Here is a 23,782-nt window from a genome sequence, read left to right as displayed (position 1 = left end):
GAGAGCTCTCTGTTCTATCCCTCCATTCCTCCAAGGTGCCTGCCTGGATTGATTCTTCCAGCTTCATTCCTCACATGCCTTCTCTTCCTCAAGGATCAGTGTTCATCTGATTGTAGTCTGTCCTTGCCATCATCCCAAATCCCCGTTAATTGGCAGGGCTGGAATGGGCCCACGGGTGGTTTAAGTAAATAATGTGTTCATTTATAAGATATTTATTCTAGTATCTATCTCAATATTTATCTCACATGTACTATGTGCCAGGTACTCTTGGTTCTAGGTGCTGAGGATACATCAATTAACGAGATAATCAAAATCCTTGCTTTCATGATGCTTTTATTCTAGTGATTTAGTCTGAAATTAGGTTGAGAGACAGACTGAGAATGGAAAAGTGAGTTTTTTTGCCTTTTGTCTGATAAATTAATTCCAGATCTCTTTTTCTCTCATCTCTCTCTCTACATATCTTTGTCTTTCCACTTTGATTTGTTAATTGAGTTCTATCTCCATGTGGCTTTCTGTCATCATATTTCCCAGTAATGAACACTGACACATATGCCCATGCCATGCTAAGTAGACAGTGGTATCTATATACACACACTACACTTCAATAGTTACCTAATGTTTTCACTCACTAATCATCCATTCACCCAAATATCAAACCTCCCAAGATACAAATTACAAGATATGAGATACAAATCATGCCACCTTCTCTCCCCATTCAGATGCATTTTCTAATGTGTGTGCATGTGGGTGCACCTGGAACACACCTGCAGACTTTGGCTTTTCCTCCACCTCGCCTTCCTCCTTTCTCTAGCATGGAATGGGATATGCAAACATGGTCCATTTTTTCAGGGGCAGAATCTCAGAAAAGTATCATGTACTCACACTGGAGCAACCTTTTAAAAATTTTATTTATTTATTTATTTATTTATTTATTTATTTATTTATTTCAATATATGAAATTTATTGTCAAATTGGTTTCCATACAACACCCAGTGCTCATCCCAAAAGGTGCCCTCCTCAACACCCATCACCCACCCTCCCCCCACTCCCACCCCCCATCAACCCTCAGTTTATTCTCAGTTTTTCAGAGTCTCTTCTGCTTTGGCTGTCTCCCACTCTAACCTTTTTTTTTTTCTTCCCCTCCCCCATGGGTTTCTGTTAAGTTTCTCAGGATCCACATAAGAGTAAAAACATATGGTATCTGTCTTTCTCTGTATGGCTTATTTCACTTAGCATAACGCTCTCCAGTTCCATCCACGTTGCTACAAAGTGCCATATTTCATTCTTTCTCATTGCCACATAGTACTCCATTGTGTATATAAACCACAATTTCTTTATCCATTCATCAGTTGATGGACATTTAGGCTCTTTCCATAATTTGGCTATTGTTGAGAGTGCTGTGAAGCAACTTTTAAAATGAGATGGTCAAGGAGAAAGAGAAAGGGAACAAATACTTAAAGACCATTCCCAATAGACCAGGCCCTTTATATATTTTATTTTATTGAAACTTCAAAACTATACAAATGGTAGATATTACTTATCTCCATTTCATAAATGCAGAAACCAAGATTAAAAAATATTAAGTAATAGCGGTCGTGGTGGGAGTTGCTTGGGTGGCTCAATCTGTTAGGGTCTGACTCTTGATTTTGTCTCAGGTTCATCTCACAGTTTGCGAGTTTGAGCCCCACATTGGCTCTGCACTGGCAGCGTGGAGCCTGCTTGGGATTCTCTCTCTCTCCATCTGTCATCCTTTCTCTCAAAAAATAAATAAATAAGCTTAAAAAAAGTGGTATTGGGATTTGAACTCAGACCTGACTGACTCCTAGCTTATGATCTTTCTTTTCCCATGCTAGGAGTGAGCCACCTGCAGGGATGTGTGAGTTTTTGGTCTGGTTTTTCTTCAGCAGTGCAGGGGTGTTGTTCTGAGCCAGTGGAAAGCATTATGGATATAGCCCACATTCATGAAACAAAGACACTGACCTGTAACAAAAGGGGTCTGTGTATGTTGGCAGCTGGTAAAACACTGTCACAGAGATCTAAGGGCAACATATGCCTTTGTGTGCGGTGGTTTACAATTTCTAAATGTTTCCCATCCATTGAGCCCCTTTGATCTTCATACCAAGCCCTCTGAAGGATATAGTCCATGCCCATTTTATTTAAGAAAACTGAGGGGAAACAAAGAAAAAGGATCCCTACTTGCTGAGGAAATGATTTTTTCCTCTGTCACACACACACACACACACACACACACACACCTTACTGGGGCCTCTCGTAGAGTTATGCATTTTCTCACACATCATCTCTGTGAAAAGTTATTATTTTACCCATTTTACAGATTTTACCCATTTTACATATGTTTGGATCATATGATGAAACATTGAATTTAACACTATTTTCTAATAAGCTCTGCTAATTGGTGTCTAAGTCATCCTGATTGGTGGCTGTGATGACTGCCCTATAAGCTACCAAAGAGGGGGGTTGTTTCACTCAGAGAATGTTTCCTCTAACTCAATCCCTGTTTCTGCAGCTTTTTTTCTATTTCCTTGTGATTTTTATTTCCCCAGAAAGAATGAAGAATAGCCGCTGGTGGTCCTGTGAGTAATAATTCTTCAGAGTTCTGAAGCCCATTGTGCTGTTGAAGACTGTTGTCCCCCAGTCCCCATGATTTCACATGAGAGTGGACTTAACTCCAAGTGTTTCTCAGTGGAAGCTAAGAGGCATAATGTAAGTGGGTCCACTCTTTTTCATTCTCTGGACCCAGAAGACATACTTCACATGGGTCAAATAGCCTTGCGAAAAGCTACTGGCCTGCCCGCTGGCGGTGAGTGTGGACTTGAATAGACAGTCAGGGAGGACAGAATGTTGGTGGCCTGGTTTTCCCCAGCCTTTTCAACTTGCCCTCCTGTCTCGTATCTCCTAGCTTTCTTCCCTGGACATAGGAACCTTTCCTTGCTTCTCTCTACAGATCTAAGTTCACTCCTTTTTCACCGCTTTTTCCTGCCACTCCTTGCAAAACACACATGTAGACACACACATAAAATCTTGTGCATAGGCCTCCATTTTAATCCTTTACTCCCTGACTTGGATTCTCTCAATTTAGTTTTTCCACAGCTTTCCAACACGTATCTCTGGAGCTCAGTAAGGTGCTTCTTGGGCTCTCCTTGTCTCCCTTTATTGTGGTCCTTATGTCATGAGTGCCGTCCCATCTCCACCTAGGACTGAACTCTGGTGGAAGGGACTATATCCTTGCCTACCGCTAGATTTCCCTCTACTCCCTGAACACAAGGTGGTCATCTCAGAAGTGACTGGCCCACACATCATCTGATGATTCTCCAAGTCAGCGAATTATTGCTGAAATTCTTATTTAAGTTCTGGCTCTAATTTTGGATATGAATCTAGCATTTGTCAAGAACAATTTTTCTTGCTTATGACATTAGCTCAGGGTGACAGGGGAAATGTGAGAGAGAGAAAAATATGATTCTAGGGTTGAACACAATTTCTTGGGCCAATTAACAGAGGCAGTTCACATGTTTATTATGTTTAAACTATTGGGTGATTAATTTATGGAGTTTTATAGACAGTTTAATACTCTACCAGCATAAGGAATAAGCCAGTTTATATAAAAGAAGACAGAAAGAACACTCAGATATATCTGCCTCTGATGATGGATATGACAAATGAAAGATGGGGACATTAGAAAAATTTCTATAAATTATATAGTTCAGAATGTGGGTACAAATAGTCAACTCATAAATATTGGCATATAAATTATCTTTAGAAAATTTAAAATCCTAACCTGACTGTTCCTTGCCTGTCAGCATGCATCTTGGCTACCCTACTCTGGTCATTCCCAAATTGGCATTGCAAACCCTTTGCAATGATGCTTATGTAAAAATCATAATTGCTCTGGTAAACTCCTTGGGCAAAGCCAAATTTAAAAATTAGTCTGATAATTTCTAATATTTTGTTGTCCACTTCGTTTTTTTTTGAATGATCAAGAGTTGCCTGAGATTAGGGCACCTGGGTGGCTCAGATTGAGCCCCTCTGCACTGACAGTGTGGAGCCTGCTTGGGATTCTCTCTCTCTCTCTCTCTCTCTCTCTCTCTCTCTCTGCTCCTCCCCACTTGCAATCATTATCTCTCTTCCTTAAAATAAATAAACATGAAAAAAATTTTAATCCTATCTTAAAAGAGGTAAAAATGCCTTTTAGTGTTGTCAACTCTGTCATGCAACTGGTAATTTTAGTAGGGGAAAAGTGCTTTCCTGAAAGGGCAGCTTGATTCAAGTCGCCCAACATAGATCCACTGTCAATTTGCTTTTTGTATGCTTTTGTCTCTTTTATTTTGTTTCTCTGTAATCTTTCATTTATTCAACAAATACCTATTAGGTGCTTACTATGGACCAAGAATTATATTGTACTCGTGGTTTGATAGTGACACAATATTGCTGTTTCTCCTAATCAGCAGATATTTAAAAAGCCTAATAAAGGGACGTCTCAGTGGCTCAGTCGGTTAAGCATCCAACTTCAGTTCAGGTCATGATCTTACAGTTCATGAGTCTGAGCCCCACATCAGGCTCTGTGCTAACAGTTCAGAACCTGGAGCCTGCTTTGAATTCTGTGTCTCCCTCTCTCTCTCTGCCCCTCCCCTGCTCACACTCTGTCTCTCTCTCTCAAAAATAAACATTAAAAATTAAAAAAAAATAAAAATCTTAATAAAGAAGGCTATATTAGGAAAACACCTGTAAGAAGAAGTTGATTAATTTTCCCTATCCCTGGAAGTTTTGCTATTTGGGGGGCAGGCAGTGGTGAGAGGGCCAATATTGCTGGGCAGAAACTTCTTCCTCACCTTAGCTCCAGCCCTGGATAGCAGGAGTAGGGGGGTTGCCTGTACTCATAGTTCCCTCCCCCATACCTTCTCACCCTTATTTTCTTGCCCCAGCTCCCCCCCCCACCGCCAAACAAGAGGGAAGCTGTCACTGTAATTAAGCAGTCTGTAATCAACAAGGTCCCATTAAGAAATAATGAGGCCAGTAATGCAGTGGGTACTATTGATGGGGGATTAGTGAAACTCATGTGGTTTCCTCTAACTCCCCCACTTACTGAGGAAGTGGGAGTGGAGAAACTGTTGACTCAGCACTCTTAGCATTAATGTCTGTGTTCCCCTTACACTCCCAAATTAACTTCCTTGCTGAAAGTGGATGTGTTGGATGGGACACAGCTCCCCACTGTAAATGGGAGCGCCTTGCTGGTAGGGTCACATCACAGTCATATCTGTATTCCCTGTACTTGCACACCGTAAGTGCCCAATAAATGTTCCATGAATTCTGGGAAAGGGTGGGCTTAAAGCACAGGACCCAAGTGTCCTGCTTTCTTACTCAAAACTTTCTCAAATAGATTATGGTTCCACTGGCATCTAGGTAAATATCATTGACTAAAAGGGTTGTTGGTACTAAGAACCAAGGGCTGTTTTCATACTCTTCCCATATTGAATCCTGCCTCTATTATAATTACCCATGTATAGGAGCATACATTCTTGGACAATAATGACTATTTTACATAGTTTTATATTTCATGGAGTGTATATTGAGTAAAACTCTTGTGCTTGTTTTGCAGCAGCAAGGATTGGGACTAGACATAAGGAAAAACTGCCTGCTAGAAAGTCAATGGACAGATTCCTAGAATATCCCTTTCTGTTAATTTTCCTGAGTCCAGTGGAACAATGAAAGCTACACTGAGGACTAATCAATCTAGTGGTTCGTGAAATGTTCTATGTGATCTTCTCTGTCAAAGGAAGCTGCTCTGTATTAGGATGTAGTTCATCCACTTTCCTAAAGTGAATACCATGGAGTCTAAAAAGGTTTTTATGTGAAAGCAGGAGAATGATTTCTCAAAGTGCCTTTTAGCCCAAAGCTTCTGGAAGCTCATGCAACCTTAATAACTCTTGAGCTTATAGTTTTTTGTTTCTGTTTTTGTTCTTCCCTCAGCTCAGGGGTTAGTGCTGGATGGGCCCATCAGGCAACTAGAAGATAGAAGTTCATACAAAATATTTCACTACTTTTACACTATTGCCTCAGAGTTGTACAGCCTCTTCTCAAGGAAAGAGTTTATAACTTCTTTTAAGGTAGGAAGCTCCTCTGAAGAAGGAGGCAATGCGGCATGGTGATTAAAGGCATAAATTTCAAGTCACATACATCTGGATTTCAATCCAGGAGAGCTCCAACTCACATTCCTGGGCAAGTCACTTAATCTTATCTCTGAAGTGGTGGTAACAATACCTACCACAAAGATTTGTGAGGATTAATAGAAAAGAAGGACATAAGGTACCTCCTAGCACAGTGCCTGGCTGATGGTGAATGCTCAAAAATGATAGTTAAGAGGAAAAAACCAAACTAGCTTCAGTCCCTCCTTTTCTAGTGTGCATTATGTAATTTTGCCTAGATTTGTATGAGCTTTGTGATTGTTCTCATGTACCTTTGTGTTTTGTTTTCCCACTTAGACTGTAAGCTCCTCTAGGAGCTGGTATGCTTTGATATTATTCTTTGATATATTTGAATTGCACAAAAGGTTTTAGGGCAGGGTTCCTGCCCAGGTACCAAATAATTATTATTGGCCCACCTGCCAGTTTAAATCCATGAAATGTGTTATTTTGATCTATATCAGAGGATCTTGCTCTGTATTAAGATACAGTTGATCCACTTTCCTAAATGCATCTAGGGGAGTCCAAAAATCTTATATGTGGTTCGAAGAAAACAGAAGGTAGGAACATACATGTACACTGAAGGTGGTAGGGAAGAATAGAAAACTTGTGCAGTAAATAGGGGTGGATGAGAAAATCTGGCCCATTAGACTTGGCTGAGCCCACACACTGAATGGAATCTTCTCTTCCAGGGCTACAGGCATGAGCTTTGCCAGTCTGAAAACATGAACTCTGGCCTGAAAACACAGCTTCAGGGTAATCCTGGCGCTGGGGGTCATCTTCTTAATCCCTTTCCCTTCCCCAAACTAGACTTCTATTTTTCCTTGTTTCTTCTTCTGATGAGTTTCCTTTTCTCCTTGCCTGTTCCTTTTTTCCCATATCTGTGGGTGTTCTCCATTTTTGGAATCTGTGTGTGTTCTCCATTTTTGGAATCATTGACAGCAAATGTCTTGTCTTGGTCCAGCTTGTCCTGATACTTTGTATCTTTGAGCTTGGCTGTCTGCTTACTCTATCATGTTGTGAGCCCACAATGAAACAAATCCCTCCTGATATCCATTACTAGTAGAGAAGCACTTCTTGCTAGATCAGACCCTTTCCACACTGCATCAGAGATCTCCTATCTTGGCTATCAGTGTCGTAGTTTGCCACCAGAAGTGTGGACAATTGAGACAACAGAAAACCCTTCCTAAAATAGTGAAAGGCCTTGGAGGCCTTTGGCTTAAAGAATGTGGAACTTAATCCCTGAGAATTTAGGAGGTGTAGACATCTCTGCCAGCCTTAATCCTCCCTGCCCCATGATGTCAGCATTTGTACATTTGAGACATGTAATAAAGAATATTAAATGATATTGCTCACCTGATAGTATACTGACAAGTTCCATGACATGTCCCACAAAAGGGTATGTTGATTTGGACAGTAGAAGGCTTTTGCTATTTGGGATATGGGAAAGGGGTAAATGAAGCCAGAAAATGTTTTATAGGACAGTGAGAGAAGAAATGGCAGAAACACCCAAAGTACAGTTGACCTACTTAAAAACTGGACATAAGGCCCTCCAAACTGAGGCTTTTGTAACATAAAATATGTTAAAGCCAAAATTCTCCTGCCCATAACATTTTTCTAGATATGTCTCCTGAAGCAAGGAAACAAAAATAAAAATAAACTATTGGGGGGCATCTGGCTGGCTCAGTTGGTAGAGTATGCATCTCTTGATCTCAGGATTGTGAGTCCAAGCCCCATGTTGGATATAGAGATTACTTAAAATTAAAAAAAAATCCTTAAAAATAAACCATTGGGACTACATCAAAATAAAAAGCTTCTGCACAACAAAGGAAACAATCAACAAAACTAAAAAGCAACTTACTGAATGGAAGAAGATATTTGCAAATGACATATCTGATAAAGGGTGAGTATCCAAAAAAATATAAAGAACTCCTACATACAACTCAACACTAAAAAACAAATAATCCAATTCAAAATGGGCTGAAGATATGAAAAGACATTTCTCCAAAGAAGACATCCAGATGGCCAACAAATATATGAAAAGATGCTCAACATCACCAATCATCAGGGAAATACAAATTAAAACCACAATATACCACTTCACACTTGTCAGAAAGGCTAAAATAAAAAACTCAAGAAACAAGTGTTGGTGAGAACGTGGAGAAAAAAAGAATCCTTATTCACTGTTGGTGGCAATGCAAACTGGGGCAGCCATCTGGAAAACAGTATGGAGTTTCCTCAAAAAGTTAAAAACAGAACTACTCTACATTCCAACAATCACACTACTGGGTATTTACTCAAAGAATATGAAAACACTAATTCAATAAGATGTATACACCCCTGTGTTTATTGTAGCATTATTTACAATAACCAAGTTTTGGAAGAAGCCCAAGTGTACTGATAGATGAATGGATAAAAAAACAAAAGTATGTGATATATATATACAGTGGAATATTATTCAGCCATTAAAAATAATGAAATTTTGCCATTTGCAATGACGTGGATGGAGCCAGAGAGTATTATGCTAAGTGAAATAAGTCAGTCAAAGAAAGGCAAATACCATATGATTTCACTCATATGTGGAATTTAAGAAACAAAACAAATGAACATGGGGGTAGGGGGGAAGAGACAAACCAAGAAACAGACTCTTAACTATATAGAGAACAAACTGATGGTTACCAGAGGGGAAATGGGTGGGGGGATGGGTGATATAAGTGATGGGGATTAAGAAAACACTTACCTTGATGAGCACTGAATAATATATAGAATTGTTGAATCACTCTATTATACACCTGAAACAAATACAACAATGTATATTAACTACACTGGAATTAAAATAAAATTTTAATTTTAATTTCAAAAAAGCCAAAAGGCTCCTGCTTTCAAGTAGGGATATTCCTAAACCTACCAAACAAAGAATCCATAACACCTGTTATGGGTAGGAAGTTCTTCTGGAGTCTAACCTTAATCCTTCCAGTGCTTTTTCATTTGCCTATAGTAATGTGTTGCTTTGTAATTGTTCTTGGGTTGCTTTTATTGTGTGTGTTTTGCCTTCACAGGTAAACTCCTGGGTAGGGCCTGACTCTTCAGAGGAATTTTTTAATCTCCCCCCAGAGGTGCCCATGTCAAGGAGATGCTAGAGCAGAAGCTCAAGAAGAGTGATTAACCAACCACAGCTGAAAGCCCAGAAAATAAAACAATCAACATCCTGCATCTGAGGACTTTGCTCCAGTCTAAGACATAATCCAACCATTTCCTTTTCCTAAGATAAGTGTTGACTGAAAGGGTCTGTGTGTGATTTTAAGGGGAAAGGGCAAACAGAGCTGCAGAACTCAGGTACCGCTTTGCCTTGTGTCTGAGGCTGTGAAAAGGGAAAAGAAGTGAACTCTTCTTTGAGATGGCTGAACAAACAGGAAAGAAAGAGCCTTAAGATTCAGTGGAGAGAGGCTTATTGGAGCCTTCTGTAGTGCAAGTCAACTACCCTAGTTTTAGTTTGTTCACATTCCTTGCCATTCCCACCTGTAATTCTGTCTTGGCAAGAACCCCACACTGAATGTTCTCAAAGTACTTTGTAGACTTTAATTAGTTCTGTGGGAAGTAAGGCAAAACTTAGCCTTCATTCTGCCACAGAGATGATGGCAGTGGGGGTGGAGGGAAGGTAAGTAGAAGATGGACAAGCAGAGCAGCTGAGCAATTACTGAAGCCCACGTGGTACAGGAGGGGCTGGGGCTAAAACCCCTGAGTCCTGAGTCCCGAAAAATATTTCTCAGCCTTCCAGATTCCTAAACAGGTAGTGGGTTCATCCTACTAACCTACTTTGTTAGGGTGTTGTTGATGAATCTATCCTAGATGATAGGTTTGGAAGATTGTTAAGGAAAGCATGTCATTAAGTCCCTACTCACCCCCTCCTCGACAAATAGCCCTGGAGGGAAGTGGGTGTTAGCCAGAAATGGAAGGCCTCCACTTCAATGAAAGACTGAGATTCAGCCACAGGAGGAATTTTCCAAGAATGAGGGAAATCAATGTTGAGGGTGTTGAGTAGGGGTGGGGAAGGCCTAGAATAGGTAACACATGGTCAGATAGTCCAGAAAAGATCATCAAGAAGTGATTGAATTCTACTAAGTCATTATGGATGGCTGCTTTCCTAAAATTCAGGACAGTTTTGGTAGTAGTTTCTTTTTCTCCTTTTCTAAAGGAGGAGCCTACCAGAAGAGAATTGAGTGTTTTGCAAATTATGGACAAGGTTTAGGCCTGGGATTGCTCTGTGCCTCTCTAGAAGTCATTAAGTGTTTGAGCTCTGAAATCAGAGACCTAGGTTTGAATCCTTCTTTGCCACGTCCATCTATCTATTTGAACTTGAGTAAGTTACTTCTCTAAGCCTTGATTTCCTCATCTATAAAACGGGCCCAGTAATGGTAATTAACTCAAAGGTTTGTTGTGAAGGTTAAATTCAGCAGTTCAGGTACAACCTCAGCACAAAGCCTGGAATGTACCATCACCTCACTCTCTTTTCTGTGTGGGTTATCCACTTTTGAGTTTATCCATGGTCATTTCTTTGGTCAAGTCCCAATCTTTTCCTTGGCCTCTTGGCTATCTTCTCCCACCCTTTATCAGGGAGAAGTCAGGGAACACTAATACCAAATTCTTTCTCATGTCATTAGGACGGAGCAGAATTAGGAAGGTCAACCTGCCGCTGTAAAAAATATTATGTAGATTAATACAGCTCTGCACCCTAGATATGTTCTTATAAAGCTTGGTAAGTGGCTATTTTTATGTTGGGTAGTTTTTAGATGACTTTCTTTACGATTCTGAAGTAATATCCTCATAGAAACAAGAATCACAGTTAAGGGAAGAGGAACTAATATTTGAATGTGAGACACTTTCCATATCCATGTCTAATTGAATCCTCCCAGTCACCCAATAAAGAGGTCATTATTTTCCCCATTTTATGGATTAAACAACTGAAACTCAGAGTGGCTAAGTAATTCATTCAGAGTCATTCTTGTATAGCTAGGGGAAACTAAATGTGAATGTAGTTCTGCCTCCCAAACGTGTTCACTTTCTACTCATAGTCAATCCTTCAAAATCTGCACAATACTCACACTCCAAGTAATTCACTTTTGCCAATGGTTCATTTACATGCATTTAAATTTCCCACACAAATTACAGAAGAACTTGATTAATCAGTTCCCATGATCTTGAGTATTAATTTATTTTTTAAATATTTTCCTTATGATTTAAAACAACAGATATCTACTTTAAGAAAGTATCCACATTTCCTTCCATTAATATGGTCTGTCAAAGCTGACTGTTGCCAAATAATAAAGAGAACATACTGTGTGATTCCATTTATATAAAATTCTAGAACATGCAAGTTATTCCGTAGTGACAGAATTCAGATCAGTGGTTGCTTGGCAGGGGCTAAGGCTGGAGGGGAAGATGGCAAAGAGCAAGAAGAAGAAACTTATGGTGGTGGGGGATATGTTTTATTACCTTGACTGTGATGCTGGTTTTGCAAATGTATACTTATGCTAAAATTTATAAAATTTTTAAAAAGCTATATATTAATAATCTGCACACAGATGTAATGCTACATTAAAAGCAAAAACAGGGGTGCCTGGGTGGCGCAGTCGGTTAAGCGTCCGACTTCAGCCAGGTCACGATCTCACAGTCCGTGAGTTCGAGCCCCGCGTCGGGCTCTGGGCGGATGGCTCAGAGCCTGGAGCCTGTTTCCGATTCTGTGTCTCCCTCTCTCTCTGTCCCTCCCCCGTTCATGCTCTGTCTCTCTCTGTCCCAAAAATAAATAAACGTTGAAAAAAAAAATAAAAATAAAATAAAATAAAAGCAAAAACAGAGTATCAATTTCACTAGATCTCATTGTATGTAAAAACATACTGCTTTCTACACACCACAGCAAAACTGCTCCATTAGGCTGTAAGCTGCGGGAGGACAAAGGCTACCTCTTACTGGTCCTTAATCTCTAGCATCTAGTGCGGTGCCTGGGACAGACATTCTCAATAAATGGTGAACAGAGGTCGTTGTTTCTTAGGAATTCCCACTGATTCATTAGAATTCAAACGTTTAAGCAGTTTGCTAAACACTCATTGGATTGCCCAAACTGAAAGAGCCACATCAAGATGCTTTTGCAAGTGTCTCAGTTCTCAGTGGTTCCAATTTTACACTTAATCATAAAGCTGGGAAGAAATGACACTGGTATGTTAACTAAACTTGTTCTGGTGTCAACTAACTTTGTGAATGTCTGTGTCTACTTTGAAGACAGAAGTTCTAAGAGAAATGAAGACTGATAAGCCAGACATCTATGAGAACAGTAAGCGTTTAAACTGTAGGTTGTAACTACAGGCTTACAATTTCAATCTTGTTAATATATTCAGATGGGGAAGTCCATGCAATAGTGCTTTCTCACACCTCCTATGCATGCACCCTCAACACATGAGCTCCCGTCCTACTCCCCCTCCACCATTAAAACCTTCTAATGCTAATTCCTACAACTTCCCTCCCCTTGACCTCTAAAATGTTATAATCATGTGGCTTTGCCTCCAAGTCTCATGTTAATTAGAGGATTATATGGCCTCTCTACCTTCAGAACAAACTCTCCACTTTTGTTCCCACTCCATCTTCCTTTTTACCCATTCTTGACCCATGTTCTCATTTTTCTCACCCAAAATAACCTTTCTTTGAATCTCTTTCCCCTGAAACTTCTTCAATTCCCTCTCACCCTTCACTCCATCATCTTTCTAAAGCCTCCTTCTCCTGCATTCCTGATGTTGGTTTATGGAAACACCATCCACAGCCTTTCAAGCTAAAACCTTTGCAGTTATCCTCACTTATATCAAGTTGATCATCCGGGCTTGTGACCAATGGAATTGTATTTCAGAATCATTTCTTAAAGACATTTCTCTTCTCTGCCCTGTTTTGGTTCAGACTCTGATCGCCAATACCCGGAACTATTGCAACATCCACCATTCACTTCTTTCTACTAGGTGTCTTCCATCTCCAGCCCAACTTCCACACCACGACTACCACCAGAATTATCTTTCTAGAATATGAATCTGATGGGGTCACTCCTCTGCTCAAACTTTGGCTTTGTCTCTCTATGAGACACAGGCAAGCACCTTGGTGTGCCTCTAACTGCCCATCAGTCCAGCTCCCCATGGGTCACTCTAGGCTACTGCCACATTGAGCTTCCATGTTGTCCCATGCTCTGTGAAGCCACATGCTTATTTCGTATGGAAAATTCTTACCTGTCTTCCAATACTGCCCAGCTATCACCACTTCCAACAACACTGCACAGATACATTCCCTTCCAAGGAGTTAGATGCTCTGTCCTCTGTGTGCCCATAGCAATTTGCTTATATTTTCATTTTAACATTTATCGTGTTGTTTTCAAGTTTTTGAAAAAAATCTCTCTTTCTCTACTACCCTCCATAAACTAATCTCATTCAGGACAAGAATCAAATTTTTTTTGTCTTTGTATCTGCCCAGAGCAATAGTTGACATGTTACTAGAGGCCAATAAGCATTTTGTTGAGTGAGTAACTGAACCAGCAGCAGTTTTCTACTGGGCAGTCCCAGGCAGTTGATGTGAAATTAACATCACCACCTTTTCCAATGTGCAAAAAAAAAGTGCATTAAGACACTATGCTACAGTTGCAGGGCAATATACCCCAAAGACAAATGCAAAAAGCTATTTGCTCTTTTTCTATTATTTGGATTAACTGATGTTTTCTCTTTTTTTCCTTAAGTTTATTTATTTACTTTTGAGAGAGTGAGCACAAGTGGGGGAGGGGAAGACAAACAGAGGGAGACACAGAATCTGAAGCAGGTTTGAGGCTCTGAGCTGTCAGCACAGAGCCCAATGTGGAGCTCAAACCCACAAACCATGAGATCATGACCTGAGCTGAAGTCAGACACTCAACCGACTGAACCACCCAGGTGCCCCTGTATTAACTGATGTTTTCGATTAACTACTATTTTGTGTGAATTCTGCTTCCACCTCCCTCCTGTAATATTGATCTAGTTGAGTATATAAATCCTTCTCTGAGCTTATCCACACAATTGTACTTCTTGCCCAGGATAAGAAATTGGAAGTTAGTTATAAATACTGCCTCATTCTGAAATAGCAGATTTGGGTGCTCTCTCCTGGCCTATTGTCAGTCATACCTAACAAATTTTGGTAGGGATATACTAAAGCTTTTCCTGGCTGGAAGATTTATTTTTTGTGTATGTATGTATGTATGTATGCTTATTTTTGAGAAAGGAAGAGAGAGACAGAGTGTGAGCAGGCGAGGGGTAGAGAGAGAGGGAGACCCAGAATCCGAAGCAGCCTCCCGGCTCTGAGCTGTCAACGCAGAGCCCAACGCGGGGCTGAAACCAAAGACCGTGAGATCATGACCTGAGCAGAAGTCAGATTCTTAACTGACTGAGCCACCCAGGTGCCTGCCTTTATTTATTTATTTATTTATTTATTTTAACATTTTTTAAATGTTTATTTTTAAAAGAGAGAGAGAGAGCAAATGAGGGAGGGGCAGAGAGAGAGGGGGATAGAGGATCTGAAGTGGGCTCTGTGCTGACAGCAGATAGCCTCATGGGGGCTTGAACTCACAAGCCGTGAGATCATGACCTGAGCTGAAGTTGAATGCTTAACCACCTAAGCCACCCAGGGGCCCCTATTTTAATTTTTTTAATTCAAATTTTAGTTAACATACAGTGCAACATTGGTTTCAGGAGCAGACTTCAGTGATTCATCACTTACATACAACACCCAGTGCTCATCATAACAAGTGCCTTCTTTAACATCCATCACCCATCTAGCCCATCACCCACCTGCCTCCCTCCATCAACCCTCAGTTTGTTCTCTATCATAAAGAATCTTTTGTGGATTGTTTCTCTCTCTCTTCTTTTTCCCCCCCTTCCCATATATTCATCTGTTTTGTTTCTTAAATTCCACATATAAGTGAAATCATATGGTATTGGTCTTTCTCTGACTGACTTATTTCACTTAGCATAATACATTTGAGCTCTGTCCATATTGTTGCAAATGGCAAGATTTCATTCTTTTTGATAACTAATATTCCATTGTGTATATACCACATCTTCTTTATCCATTCATGAGTCAATGGACATTTGGGTTCTCTCCATAGTTTGGCTATTGTTGATAGTGCTGCTATAAACACTGGGGTGTATGTACCCCTTTGAAACTGTATTTTTGTATCCTTTGGGTAACACCTAATAATGCAATTGCTGGATCCTAGGGTAGTTCTATTTTTAGTTTTTTGAGGAAACCTCATACTGTTCTTCAGAGTGGTTGCACCAGTTTGCATTCCCACCAACAGTGCTAGAAGATACCCCTTTCTCCAAATCCTCACCAACACCTTCTGTTTCTTGTGTTGTTAATTTTAGCCATTCTGACAGGTGTGAGGTGGTATCTCATTGTGGTATTGATTTGTTGACTTATTTTAAATGTGTGTTGTTTTCATCTTCTAACTCCAAAATCCTTTTTTTTTCTTTCTGTTTTATTTACTCCTATATCTCAAGCACTTGGAACAGTGACTGGGACATAATAGGTATTTTATAATTATTTTTTGAATAAGTGAATATATTTTTATTATTCTCAGATATTTAATATATTTGAATACATGAATATATATTTCATATTTAAAAGAATACATATAAATATAAATATTAAATAAGTAAAACAGATAACTATGTGCCTCCCACCCAGCTAAGAAATAGACTGTTATTAATATTAGTGAAGCCTCTTTTTTTTTTTTTTTATTTTTGGGACAGAGAGAGACAGACAGAGCATGAACAGGGGAGGGGCAGAGAGAGGGAGACACAGAATCGGAAACAGGCTCCAGGCTCTGAGCCATCAGCCCAGAGCCCGACGCGGGGCTCGAACTCACGGACCGCGAGATCGTGACCTGGCTGAAGTTGGACGCTTAACCGACTGCGCCACCCAGGCGCCCCGTGAAGCCTCTTTTGTGTATCTGTCTGATTATATCCCTTTTCTCCTGGAGAAAACCTCTATTCCAAATTTTGTGCTTACCATTCCTTGCATTTCATTATGTTTTACTACATACAGATCTTTTGACAATAAATTACTTAAATTTTAATGTATTTGAACTTTTCTAAATACTCTGTCATGATGTATAAATTCTTTGGTGATTTCCTTTTTTCTCTCATCATCATGTTTGTGAGATTCATCCCCATTGCAACATATAACTTCAGTTCATCTTAACTGCTGTATTAAATAGTTAAATAAGTGAATATGCCTCAACTTATTTAGCCATTCTCCTGTCAATAATCAAGTTGTTTTCAGATCTTTGTTTTTACAAACAATACTGTTATAAACATTGCTATATAGGTCTTCAGGAATGCACATGCAGAATTTTCTCTAGGATATATATTTACAAATAGAACTGCTGGTCACAGATAATATCATACTCAATGGTGAAAAACTGAAAAATTTCTCTGTAAGATCGGGAAGAAGGCAAGGATGCTCACCTTCACCACTTCTGTTCACAAAAGTGCTTGGAGTTCTAGCCAGAGCAATTAGACAAGAAAAAGAAATAAAAGGCATCTGAATAGGAAAGAAAGAAGTAAAATTATCTCTGTTCATAGATTATATGACTTGTATGTAAAAAACCTGAAGATTCCACCAAAAAACTGTTAGAACTAATAATCAAATTCAGCTAAGTGGCAGGATACAAAGTCAACACACAAAGATCAGTTGTGTTTCTATACATTAACAATCAACAGGGGCACATGGATGGTTCAGTTGGTTAAGTGCTCAACTTTGGCTCAGGTCATGATCTTGCAGTTTGTGCTGTCAATGCAGAGCCTGTTTCAGATCCTCTGTATCTCTCACTCTACTCCTCCTCCAGCCTCTGTCTCTCAAAAAGAAATAAACATAAAAAAAACCAATCAACAATTAAAAGGGAAATTAAGAAAATAATCTCGGGGCACCTGGGTGGCTCAGTCGGTGGAGCGTCCAACCAGCTCAGGTCATGATCTCACAGTCCATGGGTTTGAGCCCTGAGTCGGGCTCTGTGCTGACAACCCAGAGCCTGGAGCCTGCTTCGGATTCTGTGTCTCCCTCTCTCTCTGACCCTCCCCTGCTCATGCTCTGTCTCTCTCTGTATCAAAAATAAATAAAAACATTTAAAAAATTTAAAAAAAAAGAAAACAATCCCATTTACAATAGCACCAAAAGACAGGGGTGCTTTCCTGGTTCAGTTAGTAGAGTATGCAGCTCTTGAGCTCAGGGTCATGAGTTCAAGCCACATGTTGGTCACAGAGCTTAATTAAAAACAAAAAACAAAAAACAAAAACAAAAACAAAAACAGGGGCATCTGGGTGGCTCAGTTGGTTAAACGTCCAACTTAGGCTCAAGTCATGATCTCACGGCTTGTGAGTTTGAGCCCCACATCAGGCTGTCTGCTCTCAGTGCAGAGTCCACTTTGAATCCTCTGTCCCCCTCTCTTTCTGCCCTTCCCCTGCTCACACACACTCTCTCTCTTTCCCTCTATCTTTCAAATATAAAACATTAAAAAAACAATAACATCAAAAAGAATAAAACACCTGTATTTACATTTTCTTCTTTATATTATGATGTCTTGATATCTTAATTTTTTTTTTTTTTTTTTTTGGCTGGGGAGGGACCACACTTCCTGTAGTTAGCCAATTCTTAGAAACAGTAAAGAGCTCAGCTGGGACCATGACTTTGATATGCAAAGTAACCAATTCAGAGTCATACCTCCTTTATCTAGCCAATGCACACAGGAAGCAATATTCCCCTGCCTTAATCATCCCAAGGCCAGCTACCAGGAAACTAGAGACGTACAGCTCAAAACCGCCAAATTATTCAAACTAGCCAATCCTAAATTGTCCACCATGCCTTGCCTTGCCTTTTGCATGGAAACCCCAATAAAGGCTATGACTTAAACCTTACCCTTACTCTTATCTTCTGTATTCTGACCACCTTGATGTTTTTCCATGTGGCTTTGCAGGTCTTGTCATGCATCCTGCTTCTATGACTTGTGGGCACGAGAAACTTTGTTTTCCTGAGCCTCTCCTCTGTCTCCTTTAGTGGCCACACCTGACTGACAATCTCATAGACAAAATACAAAACAATAAACCTAACCAAGGAGGCAAAAGACTTATACACTGAAAACTACAAAACTGTGCTGAAAGAAATTTAAAAAGACACAAATAAATGGGAAGACATCCCATGTTCATGGATTTGAAGCATTAATATTGTTAAAATGTCCATGCAAATGATCTATAGATTCTAGATCATTTAGATCTAGATCATACAGATTTTAGATCATATAGATCTATAGATTCAATATATTCCTCATCAAAATTCCAATGGCATTTTTTGCAGAAATAGAAAAAAAAAACATTCTAAAATACATATGCAACCTCAAAAGACCCCCCCAAAGCCAAAACAAGCTTCACAAAGAAAAACAAAACTGGAAGCCTCACAATTCCTGATTTCAAAACATATTATAAAGTTGTAGTAATCACAACAGTGTGGTACTAGCATAAAGCCAGACACAAACCAGTTGGTTCCATAAACCAATGGAACAGAATAGAGAACCCAGTAATAAGTTCTCACAGTTATGGTCTAATGATCTTCAACAAAGGTGCTAAGGCTACACAATGGGGAAAGGGTAGTCTGTTCAACAAATGATGTTGGGTAGATTAGCTATTCACATGCAAAAGAATAAAGTTGGACCCTTACTTTACACTATATAAAAAAATTAAGTCAAAATGAATTAAAGACCTAAATGTAAGACCTGAAACTATAAAACTCTTAAAAGAAAACATATAGGAAAAGTTTTGGCAATGACTTCTTGGATATGACACCAAGAGCACAGGCAACAGAAACAAAAATAGACAAATGTGATCACACCAAACTTAAAAATTCTGCACAGCAAAAGAAAAAATAAACAGTTGAAAAAAACCTACAGAATGGGAGAAAATATTTGCAAACTATATATCTGATAAGAGGTTAATATCTAGAACATACAAAGAAACTGCAACTCAATAATAGATCCAATTAGAAATTGGGCCAAGAACCTTAAAAGACATTTATTCAAAGAAGATATATATATATATGCATATATATATATATATACATATGGCCAGCAAACATATTGAAAGTTGCTAAACATTATAATCATTAGGAATATGCAAATCAAAACCACAATGAGCTATCACCTCGCACCTGTTAGGATGGCCAATATAAAAACCAAACAAACAGAAAATAATAAATGTTGGTGAAGGTATAAATAAATTGGGAGCTTTGCGCTGTTTCTTGTGGGAATGCAAAATGGTACAGCCATGATGGAAAACAGTATGAAGTTTCCACAAAAAAATTAAAAATAAAACTACCATATGACCAAGCAGTCCCATTTCTAAGTATTTATCACAAAGAGTTGAAAACAAGATCTCAGAAAGATATTTTGTATACCCTTGTTCATTGCGGCATTATTCATAACTACCTAGAATTGGAAACTATCTATCAGGAGAAACAGGAACCCTCTTGCACTGTTGGTGGGAATGCAAATTGGTGCAGCCGCTCTGGAAAGCAGTGTGGAGGTTCCTCAGAAAATTAAAAATAGACCTACCCTATGACCCAGCAATAACACTGCTAGGAATTTATCCAAGGGATACAGGAGTACTGATGCATAGGGGCACTTGTACCCCAATGTTTATAGCAGCACTGTCAACAATAGCCAAATTATGGAAAGAGCCTAAATGTCCATCAACTGATGAATGGATAAAGAAATTGTGGTTTATATACACAATGGAATACTACGTGGCAATGAGAAAAAATGAAATATGGCACTTTGTAGCAACGTGGATGGAACTGGAGAGTGTGATGTTAAGTGAAATAAGCCATACAGAGAAAGACAGATACCATATGGTTTCACTCTTATGTGGATCCTGAGAAACGTAACAGAAACCCATGGGGGAGGGGAAGGAAAAAAAAAAAAAAAGAGGTTAGAGTGGGAGAGAGCCAAAGCATAAGAGACTGTTAAAAACTGAGAACAAACTGAGGGTTGATGGGGGGTGGGAGGGAGGGCAGGGTGGGAGGGAGGGCAGGGTGGGTGATGGGTATTGAGGAGGGCACATTTTGGGATGAGCACTGGGTGTTGTATGGAAACCAATTTGACAGTAAATTTCATATATTAAAAAATAAAAAAAATAATAAATAAAAGTAGATATAATGATAAAAAAAATAAATAAATAAATAAAGAAACCAATTTGACAGTAAATTTCATATATTAAAAAATTAAATAAATAAATAAATAAATAAATAAAAGGAAACTATCTACCAACAGATAAACGGATAAAGAGCCAGTGGACAATGCAGTGTAAAAGTGCCTATAGTTAATACTGCTGTACTATATACCTAAGGTTAAGATGATAAATTTTCTGTTATATTTTAAACCCTCCTCCCCACACAAAGGATCAACAGAATTGCTGGATAATAGGGTATGGGTAGCTTCAACTTTAGAATATAAAACTAAATTGTTTCCAAATTGGTTGTGCCATTGGCACTCTCACTAGCAGTGTATAAGAATTTTGCTCCACACCCTCACCGGCATTTGGTGTTGTCATCCTCTTTTTTTTTTAATTAAAAATATTTTTTAAGGTTTTTATTTATTTTTGAAGGAGAGAGAGACACAGCGTGAGCAGGGGAGAGGCAGAATGAGAAGGAGACACAGAATTCGAAGCAGCTCCAGGCTCCGAGTTGTCAGCACAGAGCCTGATGTGAGGTTCAACCTCATGAACCGCGAGATCATGACCTGAGCCAAAGTTGGATGTTTAACCAACTGAGCCACCCAGGTGCCTCGGTATTGTCATTCTTTTAAAATTTGGCCTCTGGGGCACCTGGGTGGCTCAGTCAGTTAAGCATCTGACTCTTGACTTCGGCTCAGGTCACGATCTCTTGGGTTCGTGAGATCAAGCCCACATCAGGTTCTGCCCCCTTTTCTTCCCCCTTCTCTCTCTCTCTGTCTCTGCCCCTCCCCCTCTTTCTCCTTCTCTTTCACTCTCTCTCTGCTCCTCCCCCTCTTGCACACGTGCTCTCTCTCTCTCAAAATAAATAAATAAACTTTAAAAAAATAGAAAATAAACAAAATTTCACCTCTGACAGTTTTAATTCACATTTTATTGATTACTAGAAGGTTTGAGCATCTTTTCAGTTCTCTATTGGCTATTTGGATTTCCAGTTAAGTGAATGATGTATTCATGTCTTTTGCTTATTTTTCTATTGTTCTGTTTGTCTTTTCAATTGATTTTTGTCAGTTCTTTGTATCTTCTGTGTGTAAATCCTTTATAAGTCAACTGAGTAGCAAATATCCCCCAGTTTGTGGCTTGTCTTGTCACTTTTAAAATGGAGACAGTTGAAGAAAATAACCTTCTTTATGTAGTCAAATTTCTCCATCTCTTCCATTATGAGTTACTCTATTTGTATCTTAACTTAAGATTTTTTTTTTTTACCCTGAGATCACAGAGACATTCTATGTTCTCTCCTAAAAAATTAAAGTTGTGGTGGAATTGAATTTTGAAGAGGTGTGAGAACCTGGAATGGTAAATCAAGAGAGGCTTTCTTTCTTTCTTTCATGGGAGGCAGATGTCCAAAGTAATCTATCTTACATGGAGTTAGAGCCAAAGCTGGTGTAAGAGAGAATTGGTCTAACCTCAGGAAGGGTTTCCTGTGGATGAGGGTTTGCAAAGTTTCATTGGCTTATTGAAGCAATGGAGTCTATTTCATTTTGTTTGGTAGCAGGGGGTGGTTGCTTGGGGGTTGTTGAACACTAGAGAGATTATAATTCACTTGGAAGGGAAGAGGCGAAGAGGCAAGGAACAGACAAAATGATTACTAGTTCTCTGTGAACCCATATATATTGCTAACAGGCTGCAAGGCACAAAGTAAAAATAAGTGTTACAGCTCTGTCTCTGTTTTCATACTTACCCCTTATCTTTCACTTAGAACTTCCTATATAGCAAAAATAAAACAATCTCAAGAGAATATGGTGAAAACCACAGTGGAAAGGATAAAAAGCACAGCACTGAGAGTTAGAAATACTCTACTTGAGGACCAACAGAAGTATGAACTCATCTTCTCTGGAGCCTTTGAAAGTCCAACTAAAATGGCTTTGAGTGGATGAAGGAGACCTTTGGAGCTATTTGGGTCTTGGCAGAGGGTTTTTTTCTCAGTCTCATGATTGGGTCATCTGAAAAATCCTTCTTGTTCTACTTAACCCAGGGTGGCCGCCCCGACAAGGAGGACATTTCAGAAGGAGCCAGTAGAGAATGTTTGGGAAAGACAAGGAGACAGAAAGCAGGAGTGGAGTGAGAAGAGAAGCTCTAGAGGAATAGACTGACAGAGTGGGGATGAATGACACTCCTGGCTCCTCCAAAGGGACATCACCATCAATCTTTAGTTTTTCATCCTAAGCTAGTGAAGGGGAGCAAGAGAGGAAGGACAATGCAGTGTAAATTATTACACAGCCCTTGGCTTTCAGAGTACCGCCAGTAAAAGAGATTTATGGAGTGAAAACTCCAAGCATAGGGTGCTAGAAAATGCTCACACCACCTTCAGGCACACTTACCAACTACATCTGTGCGCTCATGCATGCGCCCCTCCCCACATGCATACACATACATTCACCCCCCATAGAAACAGTGTGTATGTAATAGTGTGCAACATGATTTCACTACACTGCAGAAATAGCCCTGACCATTCTTGTTTCCACCAGGTTCCAAGGAAGATTCAACCACTGATGTGAGTTTTGTTCAGGTTGACATGGGATGAGAGGGGCACCTATAAAAGAGATGAGGAGTTGCAGAAGTTGCACTAAGGATTTTAAACTGAATATGGGGAATTATTTTTCTTGAGGAAGGACATGAAGAAAGCAGTGTTTCATGCAGGTTACTCCTTTAACTGTATGTAAAAGGGAGTTAAGTTTTCATCACTAGAGACAGGAAGACTGAGAAGGAGACTCTGCCATTGAACAGATACAAATAGTGGCTCCTGGAAACTTTAGATAAAAATAAGGACTGGGGCACTTGGGTGGCTCAGTCGGTTAAGTGTCCAACTCTTGATTTCAACTTAGGTTATGACCTCACAGTTCATGAATTTGAGTCAGCAACAGGCTCTACTAGCGTAAAGCTTACTTGGGATTCTCTCTCTTCCTCTCTCTCTCTACTCCTCCCCTGCATGCATGCTTTCTTGTTTTCTCTCTCTCTCAAAATAAATAAATAAATAAAACTTAAAAAAAAAAAAAGGACTAACTGCCAAGATGAGACAGATTGATTCTAGGGTAATGTGTATCTGTGTCCTGCCTTCTATTTCCAATTTCCTGGGAGTTGGGGTACAGCCAGGAGCTGGGGGAAAGGGATCTTTGCTCTCATGCCCTTGGGTGCTGTAATAAGGAAGCCTACTTCCCTGTCTGGGTTTCTCAGGAGTTCACTCAGAGGCTTGCAGACAAGGACTTCTGAGCTAAGCCCATGGCTAAGTCCTGGCTGGTGTGAAGCAACCTCTTA

The sequence above is a fragment of the Panthera pardus genome, unplaced genomic scaffold (genome assembly GCF_024362965.1).
Source record: "Panthera pardus isolate Hobbes unplaced genomic scaffold, ASM2436296v1 HiC_scaffold_6, whole genome shotgun sequence".
NCBI classification, from domain to species: domain Eukaryota; kingdom Metazoa; phylum Chordata; class Mammalia; order Carnivora; family Felidae; genus Panthera; species Panthera pardus.
The sequence above is the reverse complement of the archived record's forward strand: the minus strand, read 5'-3'. Positions refer to the sequence as shown.